Source organism: Sus scrofa, chromosome 7, assembly GCF_000003025.6.
Source record: "Sus scrofa isolate TJ Tabasco breed Duroc chromosome 7, Sscrofa11.1, whole genome shotgun sequence".
NCBI lineage: Eukaryota > Metazoa > Chordata > Mammalia > Artiodactyla > Suidae > Sus > Sus scrofa.
This window is the reverse complement of record NC_010449.5, coordinates 103,636,229-103,653,164: the sequence shown is the minus strand read 5'-3', so window position 1 is coordinate 103,653,164 and position 16,936 is coordinate 103,636,229. Positions and strand designations below refer to the sequence as shown.

The 16,936-nt window shown below is 35.8% G+C and overlaps 1 protein-coding gene across 14 annotated transcripts in view; it reads left to right on the top strand.

Moving 5' to 3' along the window:
* CEP128 (centrosomal protein 128) overlaps positions 1-16,936 on the top strand; it is a 414,346-nt gene that overhangs the window by 107,159 nt on the left and 290,251 nt on the right. The window lies entirely within an intron of this gene.

Sequence of the window (16,936 nt, the reverse complement as noted above, 5' to 3'; positions counted from 1 at the left end):
TGAAGGTATTGTTGACTTAAAATACTATATTAGTTTCAGCTGTACAATATAGTGATTTTCTATTTTTATAGATTATGCACCATACCAAGTTATTATAGTAGTATTTACTGTATTTCCTGTGTTATCCTTATGACTTTTTACTTAATTTTTTAATTTCAAAAATTATATTTTATTGAGGAAGATTGGTTCATAATACTATATATGTTTCATGTATACAACATTGTAGTTTTACTCCTGTATATACTACGGTGAGCTCATCACCAAAAATTAAGTTTCCATCTATCACATACAGTTGATTCCCTTTATCCATTTTGCCTTCCACTCCCACCCTGTCCCTCCCCCTCTGGTAACCATTAGTCTGTTCTCTACGTGTTTGGTTTGGTTTGTCTGTCCGTCCTTCTTCCTCCCTCCCTCCCTGCCTGCCTCTCTTTACACCCTCTTTATCTCCTTCTTCCCCTCTCCCTCCCTCCCCCCACTTCCTGCCTCCCTCCTTCCCTCCCTTCCTTCCTTCTCACATGCAAGTGAACTTATATGGTCTATCTCTCTCTGTCTGACTTTATTTCACTTAGCATAATACCCTCAAGGTCCATCCATGTTGTTGCAGATGATAAGATGACTAGTATTCTGTTGTGTGTCTATGTGAATCACATCTTCTGTATCCATTTATCCCTTGATTGGTGTGTGGGTTGTTTCCATATCTTGGCTATTGTAAGTAATGTTGCAAAAAATGAACAAAGAATGCATAGATCTTTTCAAATTAATTCTTTTATGTTACTTGGCTACATACCCAGAAATAGAACACATAGATCATATGGTAGTTCTATTCTTAATTTTTTGAAGAATCTCCATACTGTTTAAAATTGTTGCTCCAATTTACAGCCCTACCAATAATGTATGAAGGTTACTTTTTCTTCACATCCTTGCCAATGCTTTTTTGATAATAATTATTCTAACAGTTGTGAGGTGTTTTTCTTTGATTTCTTTTTTGACCCATTGATTTTTTCATAGCATATTGTTTAGTCTCCACGTGTTTGTGTTTTTTTCCAGTTTCCTCCCTGTAATTGGCTTCTGGTTTCATATTGTTGAAATGATGTTTGACATAATTTCAGTCTTCCTAAATTTATGGAGATTTGTTCTGTGGCCTAGTATGTGATCTATCATGGAGACCATTCTATGTGTTTTTGGATAAAATGTACTGTAGGTAATCATTAAGTCAGTCTGCTCTAATGTGTCATTTAAAGCCAGTATTTCCTTATTGGCTTTCTGTTTTGATGATCTATCCATTGATGTAAGTGAGGTATTAAAGTTCCTTTCCATTATTGTATTACTGTCAGTTTCTTCCTTTATGTCTGTTAATATTTGCTTTTTATGTTTATGTACTCCTATGTTAGAACACACATATATTTATGACTATTAATGTCTTCTTGGATTCAGCCCTCTATCTTTATGTAATGCCCTTCTTTTTTTTTATAGTCTTTGTTTTAAAATCTCTTTTGTCTGATATGAGTATCGTTATTTCACTTTTCTCTTTGTTTCCATTTCCATGGAATATTTTTCTGTCCCTTCATTTTCAGTCTGTATATGTCTTTAGCTCTGAGGTGAGTGTCTTGTAGGCAACATCTAGATGGCTTTTTTTTCCCAATCCATTCATCCACACTGTGCCTTTTGAAAGGGACATTTACCTTTAAAGTGATTATTGATAGGTATGTCCTTACTGCCATTTTGTTACTTACTGTTTTCTGTTTGTTTTTGTGGTGCTCTGTTTCTATTTTTTCAGTCTTTTACCTTGTGGTTTGATTTTTGTTAGTGTTATGTTTGGGTTCCTTTCTCTTTATTTTTTTGTGTATCATAGGTTTTCAGTTTGTGGTTATCATGAGCTTCTTTTATTTATTTAAAGACAATAGTTTTATATCATACATATCATAAATATATGTATATTTAAAGTTGATAGTTACTGAATTACAAACATATTCTAAAAACTCTGCATTTTTTTGTTCCCCCTCATTTTATGTTTTTGATATCAAATTTTACATCTTTTTGTGTATCCTTAAGTATTTATAGTTGATTTTATGACTTTTGTCTTTTAATTTTCCTATTAGCTCTTTAAGTGGCTGATTTTCTGCCTATACTATATGTTTTCCTTTAACAGTGAGCTTTTTCTTTCATATGTTTTCCTATTTCTTTATAGGACCTTTCTTTTTTTCACTTAACAAAGTTTCTTTAACATTTCTTGGAAGGGTTAGTGATGATAAACTCTCTTCAGTTTTTGCTTATCTAGGAAACTCTATCTGTAAGTTCTGAATAACTTTGCCACATAGAATATCCTTGGTTGTAGCTGTTTTTGTTTTTTTTTTTTTTTTTGCTTTTGTTAATTTTAATATATCATGTCATTCCCTCTGACCTGCAGTTTATGCTGAGAAATCAGGTGGTAGCCTTATGGGGCTTCCCTTCTATGAGTTTTAGGTTTTTTTTCTTGCTGTCTTGAAAATTCTATCTTTAACTTTTGTTGTTTTAATTATAGTAGGTCTTGGTGTGGATCTCTTTGGATTCATCTTGTTTGGAATTTTCTTTGCTTCCTGGACCTGTATATCTCTTTCTTCCTGCAAGTTAGAGAAAATTTTCAGCCATTATTTTATCAAATATATTTTCTGCCCCTTTCTCTCTCTTCTTTTTAAACCTCTATAATGTGAATGTCACTGTGCTTGATGTTATTTTAGAGGTATCTTAAACTGTCTTCATTTTAATTTTTTTTTTTGGCTGTTATTAGTGAGTGATATCAACTATTCTGTTTAAGGTTGCCTGTGTGTTCTTCTGTACAAGCTAATCAACAGTTGATTCCCTCTAGTCTATTTTTTTACATCACTTATTGTATTCTTCACCTCTGATAGGTTATTTTTTATATTTTCTAATTCTTCTGAGTTCTGTGTTACTCCATTATTCTCCCAAGCTCAGAGAGCATTTATGTTTTTATTTTTCAGGTTGCACCTCTGTCATATGGAAGTTCCCAGGTTAGGGGTTGAATTGGAACTGCAGCTGTCCACCTATGCCACAGCCATAGCAATGCCAGATATGAGCTGCATCTGTGACCTACACTGTAGCTCACAGCAACAATGGATCCTTAACCCATTGAGTGAGACCAGGGATTGAACCTGTATCCTTGTGCATACTGTTTGGGCTCTTAATCTGCTGAGCCACAGTAGGAACTCCCTAGAAATCATTTTTATGATCATTACATTAAACTCTTTACTAGGTAAGTTACATATCTCAATTTCATTAGACGTTCCCTCCACCCCCACCCTAAGGGTTTTATTTCTTTCTTTGGTTTGGAACACATTCTACTGTGTTCTCATTTTGTTTGATTTTCTTTGTTTGTGTTTTGAATTAGGAGAAAGAGTTACTTCTCCGTGTCTTCAAGGTGTATCCTTGTGTAGGGGTGTCTCTGTACAAACTCTGTGTGTCTAGTCACTTGACAGGAGGGCTGGAGCATAAGTGAGCCTGGGCTTCATTCAAGGTGCACTGGGGGCTTCTCCCTGATGATAGGAGGACTGGAGCCAGAGCCTGGTATGGGGATTCTCCCAGGGTGTGCCTTGGTGGGAGGATTGGAATGGATTGCTGCCTTGGTGGGAGGATTGGAATGGAAACCTGGTGTAAGCTGGGGGTCTGCTGTTGCAGCTTGGTCAGGCCAACTAGGATGTGAGGCACTTGTCATCCAGCTGCCTCTGACCTGGGAGTGAGTGAGTAAATTCGTGTGCACAGTCTTTAAGAACAGAGCCTCAATTGTCTATAGCCCTTTGGCTGTCTTGGCTGTAAGCCCTGCTGGTTTTCAAAACCAGTTAAGAGGCTTGTCTGTCTGGTGCCATTCCTGAAGGCTGGGGTGCCCAAAATGGGAACTGAACCCCTTGCTCCTTAGTGAGGACCTCTGAGTTTTTGATATTTCCTTTCTCTTTTGCACTACCTGCTGGGGGCATGGGTCCTGACTAAATCACTTCTCTTCTTGTACATATCTTGGGGCATTTTTATTTTATTTTTTTTATTTTTTTTCTTTTTAGGGCCTCACCCAGAGCATATGGAGGCTCCCAGTCTAGGGGTCGAATTGGAGCTGCATCTGTCGGCCTATGCCACAGCCACAGTAACACCAGCTCTGAGCCACATCTGCAACCTACATCGCAGCTCACAGCAATGCTGGATCCTTAACCCACTGAGCTAGGTCAGGGATCAAACTCGCATCCTCATGGATGCTAGTTGGGTTCATTAATCACTGAGCCACAACCGAAACTCCTTGGGGTGTTTTTTTTTTTCCTTTATATCCTTAATTGTGGAAGGGCTTTCCTGCTAGTGTTTAGGTCATTCTCAGAGATAATTGTTCTGTGTGTAGTTCTGGTTTTAGTGTGTCCTTAGGGGGAGGTGAGCTCAAGGTCTTCCTACTCTGCCAATTTGATCCTGGCTTCTTCTCTACATGTTTAATAAATTACCAGGAATATTCTCAGAGCAATTGTTTGTAGAACTTTAACATTTTTTTCATGAGTATTATTGTGTTTTATTCCACTGAAAAACATGATAAAATATGATTATTCTGTCAAAGTTATATATTAAAAAAAACTAAACTAATAATGTCAAAGGTGGAAAATTCCCTTTGCTGATTTGTTTAAAACTACAAGTTGGTCTGTCTTCTCCCCCTTCCTATTGTTTCTCTTAATTTTTCACTTATGGAAAAAATTGAGAAAAATCTCATTTAAAAATTACTTTTGAGGTAATAATGTTCTCATTCAAAGATCATGGCTTTCTTTTGTCTTAAATTAATAGTTCTTTTACACTTTAATGTAATAGTTTCTTTCACATTAGGGGGAGATTTGGAGTTCTCTTGGATTAGTTTGGATTAGTTTTATAGGTTTCGATGTGAAATATAGTTGGAGAGAAAGATTGAATATTTACTAACATATGAAATACTTAATGAGGTCTGTTATATGCCAAGCACTGTTCTAGGTACTGATGACTGAGCAATGAACAAAAACCCCTCAGATTTCCCCCTTTCTATGAAGATGACATTCTAAAATTGATATAGAATGTTCTTTGAGTTTGTTGCAGTTGTAATTTAAATTCCTTTTGGAGGATGAAAGATTTTTTCCTAATTGCCATTAAGAAGGATAGCACAAAAAGACATTGTTCATCCTGGAAAAAATTACCAATAACCATTTTTTTCCCGATTTTCTTATTTTTAACAGTAAAGTAATTAATTGAATTATATCAATTGTTTTAGATTTAGTGACACTTCTGATTATGGCTTATTTATTTATTTTGTCATTTTAGGGCTGCACCTGTGACACATGGAAGTTCCCAGGCTAGGGGTCAAATCGGAGCTGGAGCTGCTGGCCTACACCACAGCCACAATGAGGGATCTGAGCCACATCTGCGACCTACATCACAGCTCATGGCAATGCCAGATCCTTAACCAACTGAGTGAGGCCAGGATTTGAACCTGTGTCCTCATGGATACGAGTCAAGTTCATTATGCTGAGCCATGGTGGGAACTCTGCCTTATTTATTTTTTATACCTTGTGGAGTCCCTTTGAATATCTTTATTACCAAGGCATTCTCAAAGTGACATTGAGTGTAGACTTTGTGAGAGATATATAGCTCATGGATGTCCCAGTTTAACCTCTAATGGTGGAAATTCTATTTAAATTTGATTGAAAAGTATTTAGCCTCTGCTTTACTTTTGGTGATATGCAGTGTAGCCTTAATTATTATATAAAAATTGGCAGTTAATCCCCTTTAGTTGTTTTTGAGAGATAGAATGTAAATAAGAAAAAATGAGATTATTGTTCATGCCCAAGAACATTTGTATAGCGATATTTCTTATGATTTGTGTTGTCATATCTTTCTCTCCAACCTTGACTTAACATCTCTCTTACAGAACCTTAAACACAGTCCTGCTGACTCATTTTTTCTTAATCTCCACCGCCCCTGCCCTCATTTCCATCTTTTGTTTTGTCTTTGTTCCAGTTGTTCACTGTTTCTGTGAGGTCCTCTTTTTGTGGAAATCCTAATGCTCTTGCCCTCTGAAGACTTCTTGGTTATATCAGTTGCAAGCAATAATCCTTCCTTATGTGCCATCCTTTTGCCTTTATCACTAAGAATCTTATGACACCTTTCTCACACTTTTTTCCCCATTTTTTTAAAGTTTTATTGAAGTATAGTTGATTTACAGTGTTGTGATAATTTCTGCTCTACAGCAAAGTGATTCCATTCTACACATACAAATACCACACTCTTAAAGAAATACAGATATATTTATTTAAAATTTCAAAGCAGGTTAAAGTAAAGGAGAAACAGGGCTGCAGAAGAAAGCTGTCCTGTCACCAAGACAAATCCAACCTTGATGTTCCTACCTTGCTAAAGATAACATTTTTCAAAGTCTTGTCCTCACATCTGGCAGCTTGAGTTTTCTATGTCCTAGAATTAAATGTAAGCCTGGGGTCTAGCTCATATTAATAATGAAGCTCACAAGAGAACAGTATATGAAAGAGAGTTAGTTCATTGATGTACCATATGGAAGTCCTATATGGATATTTAAAAGCTGTTTTTCTGTACAAAGAACCAGTCTCCTGATTTTCTTTACCTAGGTTTTAGAAAGCTGAATTAGTAACCAGGAATTGCTTGGTAAGCACAGAATCAGAGAATAGTGGTATCTAAAGGACTTATTTGCTCATGTCTATGGTAAGGCACCCCACCCTTCACCTCTCTAACAGTGTTCTTGTGTTCTTGAGATCCTATTTACTTTAGCAGATTCTGTCTTTATTCCTACAGTGTGTTGAACTGATTTCTTTTTCTTTTTCTCCTTCCACTTTGATGCTTAACTTTTTGTTTATATTTTCTTGTGATATATTGCTATACACAGATTTTGCTCTGGGCCATATATGCCTTGATGTTATAATTCAAACTTGTGGTATTCTGGGAGCCACTTATGAATTAAAGACTTAGATTCCTTTTAAAATTATAAATGAATATGGGGTAAGAACCAGGTCTTATCTCAGTGTCCTTTAGTGCCTGCCCCCCAACAGGGTCTCACCCATTTTTAGGCACTCAACTAGTATTTGTTGACTGAAGTAATATAGTGTAGAAGATTTTTATGGTTATTTTTCAAAGCTAACATTTGTTGTCCATCATCCCTTAAAAGCACATTAATTTCTGGAAGAGTTGTCAGTATTCAAGGGGACCTTTGCTACTTCTCAATAATTGCATCAGTTTTTGTTGATCTGGAATATATATTTTAAGCAATTGTTCTACACTGGGGAGAAACAATGAAAATAGCTTGTAAAAAAACGAAATGAAAGCTATATTTGAGTTTGCATAATTTACCTTTCATATCCTACCTAAGACCTTAAATCTGTATATGCATAGAAAATACTCAGTACATTTTTTCCTTCTTCTAAACTTGAGTTGAACCTCATTAACCTTGATAGGCTATTTGTATTCATAAGAATTCCAAGCATCCTTGATCAATGATTCCTCCTGATTTAATCTGGGCCTCCATCTTCCATCAACTTACTCTTCTTGAGAAAAAAAATTTGACTTTTAAATTCACTGAAGAACTTCAAAGATAAAAAAAAAAAGGTGCTGTACATAATTTAGATTAAGTTTTGGAAGTGATAATTGAGTGACAACTGACATGACTGATTATTCAGTAGCAGAAACTTGGACTGTAATGCCAGAATTTGCTTGTAAAAAGAGAGAAGGTAATGGAAAACAAATGATAATCAATAACTTTTTTATGGTTAGTATAGTAAAAACAAAAGGAAGATTGTTCCTTTTATGCATTTTTTTTTTTTTTTTGTCTTTTTGCCATTTCTTGGGCCACTCCTGCAGCATATGGAGGTTCCCAGGCTAGGGGTCTAATCAGAACTGTAGACGCCGGCCTACGCCAGAGCCGCGGCAACGCAGGATCCGAGCCATGTCTGCAACCGATACCACAGCTCACGGCATGCTGGATCTTTAACCCACAGAGCGAGGGATTGAACCCGCAACCTCATGGGTCCTAGTCGGATTCGTTAACCACTGCGCCGTGACAGGAACTCCTTTTATGCATGCTTTTAGGATAAACTTATGATTTTTTGTTTCTTATATAATGCTGACCTCTTTGCTATGCAGTAACCACCTCAGTAGTACTTTTAAGCTCTTTTTAGAGACCTGTGGTCATGGCTATCTTAATAACCCTGTCTGTAATTTCCTATTGTATTTCTTTTTTAAAAAAATCAATTTCTTTCTCATCCAAGTGAATGTTGTAAAATAAGGTATTACCTGAGCAATAAGTAATTTTTAATATACTGATTAGATTACAAAGGAAAATACTAGCAGCAAATATAGAGATATCAAGACTCAAATTGTCAAATCTAGTAGAGATGAAATTTGCCTGTATCATTAACCAAATTAACTCTGACATTAGGGCAAATTACTAAGACTGTAGGGACTATACTCCAAGTTCATAAAAAAGATAACTATTGGAAGAGATACTATAGAGTAAAAACTTTAAATAAACCTTTACACTTGCTGCAGATTTAGCTTAATTCTGAGATCTTTCATCTATCTGGAAAAATAGGAATTTTAGGATTTGTGGACAAAGGTAATTTTTCTATTTTCTGTAACTCTGAATTGCAGTGGATATTTCAAAGAAGTGGAAGTGGACTGATTTTTTATTTTTATTTTTGGGCATGCTTATGGCATGCAAAAGTTCCTGGACCAGGGATCAAATCCTCACCACAGCAGCAACCCAAATTGCTGCAGTGACAACGCTAGATCCTTAACCCACTGTGCCACAAGAGAACTCCTGGACTGAATATTTTAATTTTGCCTGTAAACTATTACTTATATTTATTATAATTTATTATTTGGATGTGGTAAATAAAGAAATAATAGAGGAATAAAAACATCCCTTTTCAAGTTCTTTATTTTCTGAAATGATAATTTTTGCACTGTGTTTTACATATAAATTGAACGATAGGCCTTTTCAGTTCTTGTCTTTATATACAATTGTGTGTGCGTGCTTGCATGTATGTGCATGCAAGGGTGAGGTGGTGCTAAGAGAGGAGGAAACTTAAGCACCTCACAAAATAATGAAGTATTGAAGGAAACTTAAATTCCTCACAAAATAATGAAGTATTATATTAGCTATAGATTTTATATTTAAAGCATTTAGAGTAATAAAGCTTTGGGAATAATTATTGAAGGCCTTGCTTTGAAAAAAAATTGGTGATATGAAACAAATGAGGTAATGTCCTTGCATCTAAGTAATTGATGGCTATTCATTTCTTGACTACCACAAATACAAAAGAAGCATAGTGTACTTTATAATAAGCAAACTTTAACTGTTTGTGCATTATTCCTGTAGTCTTTATCATTACGTTATCATTAGAGTGATTTAATTTGATAACATATCATTTTAGGTAGAAAATTAAATTGGGTTTTAGGTGTTTGTTTTCAGGTAACATTCTTCAAGTAGAAATGACATTATATTGAGCCTTAAACCATAAAAGAGTCAACAATTTCATTATGCTCTTGAAAATGTTCAAATAGTATAGATTATCTTTGTAAGAAAATAAAACTAAATTATTCATATGCACTATATATTCTTTCAGTTTTTAATTTGTAATGCATAGCTAACAGAAAGGTTAATGTTAGCAAGTTTTTTCAACTGTATTAAATGAATTTAGTTTCTGGTCCTTCTCTTGGGTGAAGTATGTGTTTATATCATGCCCTATTTTATTTTGGAGGAACCTGTAATGATAAGATGTTAGACTGCTTTTCCACAGAGAAGATTACAAATTAGACAAACTTGCACATTCTGATTAAAGAACAGTTTCTGCCTTTGGTAATGGTGGATTCGCTTGCTGCAGAATAGACCTCCCACTGAGAAAAACTAGAAAATCTGGGTAAGATATATACTTTGAAAAATCTGTTTGAAGGTATCAGTTATCTGGGCACAAGAACAAGAGAGAAATCAAGTATTCTATTGAGGTGAGCAATGCAGAATGATGGATCTGACACTTGGCACCACTTTCCCTGGTAATGTGTTCTGAATCTCAAGTTGAACAAATCTTAGAATATAGCTTAGGCCCACTGAAGAGGAAGAGCCTGGCAAACACACTTGTGCTTTCAGTTGTGTTACCCCAAGAGCTAAATCCCAGGAATCTCAACTGAAAATACAATAACAGTCACGAAGACTGTAGCATAGTTTTTAATATACTTTGATTTTATCTGTTCCTATCCTAACTGTTCGTTTAAACAAAAGTACTCTTGACCCAGGAATTCCCTTCATGGCTCAGAGATTAACGAACCCAACTAGCATCCATGAGGATGTGGGTTTGATCACTGACCTCACTCAGTGAGTTAAGGATCCAGCATTACTGTGAGCTGTGGTGTAGGTCACAGACATGGCTTGGATCCCACATTGCTCTGGCTGTGGCATAGGCCAATGGCTGTAGCTCTGATTCGACCCCTAGCCAGGGAACTTCCATATGCTGCAGGTGCAAAAAAAAAATTGTACTGTTGACCCTGAATAATGTGGGTTTGAATCACATAGGTCCAACTATGTGTGGATATTTTTCAGCAGTAAATATTGGTAATATATGGTCTGTGGTTGGTTGAATCTATGGATGTGCAGGAACCATGGATATGGAAAGCCAACTATAAGTTGTACTTGGATTAACTCGCCATGTTGTTCAAAAGTCAACTGTAAATCATTTGGGTAAGAAGGTATTATTATCTAGAGCCCTCATGTTATTTCTGTAATTTGTCACACAGTGTCTAGCCTTTATACAAAACTTAGCAGGCACATCAGGAAACAAAATCACACTACTGAAAAGCAAGAGGGAGGAGTTCCTGTTGTGGCTCAGCAGGTTGAGGACCCAACATTGTCTCTGTGAGGATGGGGGTTTGATCCCTGACCTTGCTCTGTGGGTTAAGGATCTGGCATTGACACAAGCTGCAGCATAGGTCACAGATCTGGCTCCCATCCAGTTTTTCTGTGGCTGTGGCTTAGGCCACAACTGCAGCTCCTCTTCAAGCCCTGGCCTGGGAACTTACATACACTGCAAGCGTGGCTACAAACAGGAAGAAATTAATAAAAAGCAAGAAGGAAAAAAAAAGCAAGAACTAGAAACAGGGATAAAACTATTCAGATATAGGTGTTAACAGAAATAAACTTTAAACAATGGTTATTAATATGTTAAGAAAATAGGTTTTAAGATACTTAATTCTAGCAAAGAATAGGACATTATGTGAAGAATCACTGGAAATCTGAGAACTGAAATATATAATAAATTAAGAGCTAGATAGGTAGGTAGAGTTTAATAGAAGACTAGTCATATTTTTCTTATTACTTAAAAGAACTTTATGAGGCCTCCATCCATATGTATGTTTAGAGTATATAATATATGGCTTGGTTTGTGGTTTTGTGTTCTGTTTTTTTTCTATCTTATAATTGGCAGTGAGAAAAACAACTTGTTAAATCATTCTTTCAATAAATTTTGATTAAGGGCCTTTTAGATATTGAGTCTGGTGCTAGGATCTGGGGTACATGAATGAAATCAACATTGCCCTCATTAAAGGTACAATCATTGAACTCACATTTAGCACTGAAGTGTAAGTTTGCTAGAAAAATTAGGCCTCTTCAATATGGATGGGCAGAATCACCATGAGCTTAAAATGGGGAACGGGATCAGGAGGGGCATCTCCAAACCTTTGGAAATGGGCATAAGGCTCCTTCATGCTTATTGCGCCAAGATGACTCCTACCTTCCAAGGATAGAGCAATATGTATAAAGTCAAAGAGTCATCAGATGGCAAAACAGCAGAAATATTTTCAAAAACAAATTGGTATTTGGTGATTGAAAATCTGAAACAGCGATTTTCTAGTTTTATAGGTTTAATTATTCATTATTATGTCACATTTCTTCAGTTATTTTTGTTTGTCCTTTCTCAGTTACAAGAAATGGAGACACATTCAGATAGGCATTTTATATAAAGGAGACAAGGAACTATCTTGGCAGTTGCCCTGATGGATTTCATAAAGAAAATAAATTTCATGCATGTAACCACATTAACTCTGTGTCATTTTTGAGACTCTTTATTCCCAAAATGAAAAACTCTTAGATTTAGTATTAATTTTTTAGTCTATCTATGACTTTTGTGGTACAGTTACAAGTTTCTTCTGGCACTCTGTGTGTGTGTGTATTTGAATTACTAGTGAACATCACTTGCTTTCAGCATGAAAAACTTCCTTTAGCATTTCTTGTAAGCCTGATCTACTAGCAGCAAATTTTCCTAGTTTTTGTTTATCTGAGAATGTCTTTATTTTACCTCATTTTAAACAAATACTTTTGCTGTATTTAAGACCTCAGTTGACTTTTTTTTTTGACTAGTACAATCTTTATTGAACTCTTTCTTCTGCTTTTTTGAATTTACATTTTAGCACCAACATTTTTTTTCTTTACAAAAACTAGAAAGCTATTTCTAAAAGTAAAATGAATTTCAAGATATCTAGTTTAAAAGGGTAGCTAATAATCCTCATGCCTGCCAAACATATTTTTTATTAGCTTCAGTTGACTTTCTTTTAGCACTTTGAATATGCCATCTCAGTGATTTCTGTTTTCTGTTGTTTGTCATGAGAAATCAGCTGTTAATCTCATTGGATTCCCTCTTTTATGATGAGTAGTATTTCTCTTGATGCTTTTAAGATTTTCTCATTGTCTTTGTCTTTTCAGCATTTAATTATAATATGCTTGGATATGGATATCTTTGTTTTATTTTTTTTTATTTTTCCTCTTTTCTAGGGCCACACCCATAGCATATGGAGGTTCCCAGGCTAGGGGTCTAATCAGAGCTATAGTGCCAGCCTACACAGAGCCACAGCAATGCAGCCGCGTCTGCGACCTATACCACAGCTCTTGGCAATGCCGGATCCTTAACCCACTGAGCAAGGCCAGGGATCGAATCTGCAACCTCATGGTTCCTAGTCAGATTCATTAACTACTGTGCCATGACAGGAACTCCAGATATCTTTGTTTTTATTCTACTTGGGGTTCTTTATACTTCCTGGATATATAGATTAATGCTATTCCTCAAATTTTGGAAGTTTTTAGCTGTTATTTCTTTTTGTATTTTTCCATTCCTTTCTATACCTCCTTTCTTTTTGGTATTTTTATTACAGGTATTTTGGTATTGCACTTTTCTCTTGGGGCTTTGTTCATTTTTATTATTTTTTTCTCTTTCTTCCTCAGATTACACAATCTCTCTTGACTTATTTTAAGTTTTTGGATCCTTTCTTCTGCAAGGTCAAATCTATTGAGCCTTCCAAGTGAATTTTACCTGTTACTTATTACAATTTTCAACTTCAAATTTTTTATTTTTTAAAATAATTTCTTTTTTTAATGATATTCTCTATTTGAAGAGATATTATTATCATCATTTTTTTAAATTTAAAAATGATTTTCTTTAGTTCTTGGAACACTTTTTTTCCTTTCTTCTTTTTAGGGCCACACATGCAGCATATGGAAGTTCCCAGGCTAGGGGTCAGTTTGGAGCTACAGCTGCTGGCATACACTGCAGCCATAGCAATGTCAGATCTGAGTCACACCTGCGCCCTATACCACAGATCACGGCAATGTTGGATCCTTTAACCCACTGAGCAATGCCAGGGATTGAACCTGCATCCTCCTGGATACTAGTCAGGTTCTTAACCTGCTGAGCCATTGCAGTAACACCCATTGGAACACTTTTCTAATAGCTGATTTTAAATATTTGCCCATTAAATTCAACATCTGGATGTCTTCAAAAGCAATTTTTACTGTCTACATTTTCCCCATGTTTTCCTTTGTATAGGTTATGCTTTCCTAATTTTTTATATCTTGTAATTTTTGTTGAAATAGATTTTAGATAATATATTGTATTAAGTCTGGGTACTGACTAACTCCTCACTTTCTGGGGTTTGTTGTTGTTTTGCTTTTTTATTAGTTCAGTAAAATGGCTGGAGTAGTTCAAGTGAAACCTGTTTTCCCTGCAGTGTGAAGCCTCTGATTCACATATCAGTGGGTTCAGCCTTAGGGTGTATGCACAGTCTCCATGACAACCAGGGATGATTGTTGTTTTAGCTGGATTCTCTTTGACTGTCTAGTTCCCTGGTCTTCCCTTTAAGCTCTGGCTAGTCTGACCTGTTGTTGTCTCACTTAACTTTTAGTTTGTCCACTAAGTTCTAGCTAGCTGGTTTTTTGGTTTGTGTTTTGACAATGCCCTTTGGTATAAATTGCTCCTCAACTTGATTCAATTAAAGTTGGGTTTCTTTGCAGGGGTCACCCCAAGATCAGCATTGTTTTTGAGATCATCCTTAGAAACGAATTTTCTTATGCTCTGTTAGAATAAGGTCAGTTCCCTTAGGCGTAGCTGTTGAGCTCTACTCATTTGAGCTCTCTACTTCTCAGCCGGATCTCTGCATCACTGTACCAGAGCTGAATTGAGGGACTCTTAACTTGCTTCCCTCTGGAATGACACCCCAACTCTTTTAAGTATGATGTTTAGTGGGGATTGGTAGTGTTTGATCTTCTCATTTCCCCCTTCTGTTATGGAATCTTCACTGTATGGGTGAACTGGGGCAGGGACAATCTAGACTATATGCCTTCTGACCTGCAGGTGGGTGCTGATTGAGGGATAGGATCCTGTGTCCTTTGGCTGTATCATCTCGGGATAGAGCTTCTGCAGCTCTGATATGGGGTCCTGCCCCTCTCTGGGTGAATCTGTAGCCCTAGACTAGGAGTTGGGCACAGGGGGAAGCTGCATTTTCTTGAACGTATTTGTCTCATTCACACTAAGCTGGGGAATGGTATATTGGAATAGGTTGTAGTCCAGCATACTGAATACTATATATACTGGTTATTCACAGTATATATAGTATTCAGTATGCTGAATATTGTTCTTATGCTGATTATGGCTATATGGGAAGAGGATTGTGTTCTTGGATTTTGAGGGACTGACTATAGACATATCCCCTCAAAGACTTTTAAATCCCTCTCTGTGTCTGCTGGAGTCAAGAAAGGAATTATTATTATTTTTCTTTTTTTATACTGAAGTATAGTTAATTTATAGTATAGTTAATTTACAATGTGTTAGTTTCAGGTATACTGCAAAGTGATTCAGTTATATATGTATGTATAGTTATATATTTTTTCAGATTCTTTTCATTATAGATTATTACAAGATATTGAGTATAACTCTTTGTGCTATACACAGGTCTTTGTTTATATATTTTAGTATATATATGTGTACAGTATATTTATAGCAATGTGTATCTGTTAATCCTGTTAATCCCAAACTCCTAATTTATCCCTCTCCCCCACCTTTCCAAGCCACCATAAGTTTGTTTTCTATGTCCTTGAGTCTGTTTTGTAAATAAGTTCCTTTTCATCATTTTTTTAGATTTCACATATAAATGATAGCATATATTTGTATTTCTTTTTCTGACGTACTTCATTTAGTATAAAAATCTCTAGGTCCATCCATTTTGATGTAAAATGGCATTATTTCTTTTTTATGGCTGAGTAATATTCCATTGTGTGTAAATACTACATTTTTATTTTTCCATTTATCTGTTAATGGACATTTAGGATATTCTCATGTCTTGGCTACTGTAAATACTGCTGCTGTGAACATTGGGGTGCATGTATCTTTCCAAATTAGTTTTCTCTGGTTGCATACCCAGGAGCGGGATTGCTGGATCATGTGGTAATTCTATGTTTAATTTTTCCATGGTGTTGCATCAGTTTACATTCCCACCAACAGTATAGGAGGGTTTCCTTTTTTACCAAACTATAAACCATCTCCAGCTTTTATTATTTGACCATTATCAGTGGTGTGTGGTGGTACCTCATTATAGTTTTGATTTCCATTTCTCTAATGAGTATTTACATTGAGCATCTTTTCACATGCCTCTTGGCCATCTGTATGTCTTCTTTGGAGAAATGTCTATTTATTTTTCTTTTTTGTGGTAAAATGCATATAACATAAAACTTACTATCTTAAACATTTTTCACTGTACAGTTCCATGATACTAAATACTTGCAGATTGTTGTGCAGTCATCCCCATTCCCACTGAAACTCTACACCTATTAAAAAGTAACTTCCTGCATTTCCTGCTGTGGCACAGTTGTTTGGGAATCTGATTGCAGTGGCTTGAACTGCTGTGTAGGCACGGGTTTGGCCCCGCTCAGTGAGTTAAGAAATCCAGCACTGTCACTGATGGGCTCAGATTTAATCCTGAAACTTCCATATGCCATGGATGTGGCCATAAAACTGAAAAAAAAAAATTAAAAAAAAGAAGAGTTACCATTTTCTCTTCCCTCCAGCATCTGGCAATAACCATTATACTTTCTGTCTATGATTTTTGACTACTCTGAGTAACTCATATAAGTAGAGTCATATAGTATTTGTCTTTTTGTGTCTATTTCACTTAGCATAATGTCCTCAAGATTCATCCTTGTTGTAGCATATTGCAGAATTTTCTCCCTTTCTAAGGTTGAATAATATTCATTGTGTATATATTTTGCTTGCCCATGCGTCAATTGATAAATAGTTGGGTTGCTTCCACATTTTGTTTATAGTAAAAAATAATGCCGCTTTGCTCATGGGTATCCAGACATCTCTTGAAGACCTGCTTCCAGTTCTTTGGGGGCTATATATCCAGCCTTTAGAGGAACTGCTATACTGTTTACCACAGTAGCTATACCATTTTGTATTCCCATCAGCAGGACACAAGAGTTCCAATTTCTGCAACACTTTTTTTCTGCTTTTTTTTGTTGTTTTTTTACACTGGTAGCCACCTTAATGGATGGGAGGTGGTATGTCAAGGGATCATTAGTTTTGTTTGAAACCATATTTACTTTAAAAAAAAATAA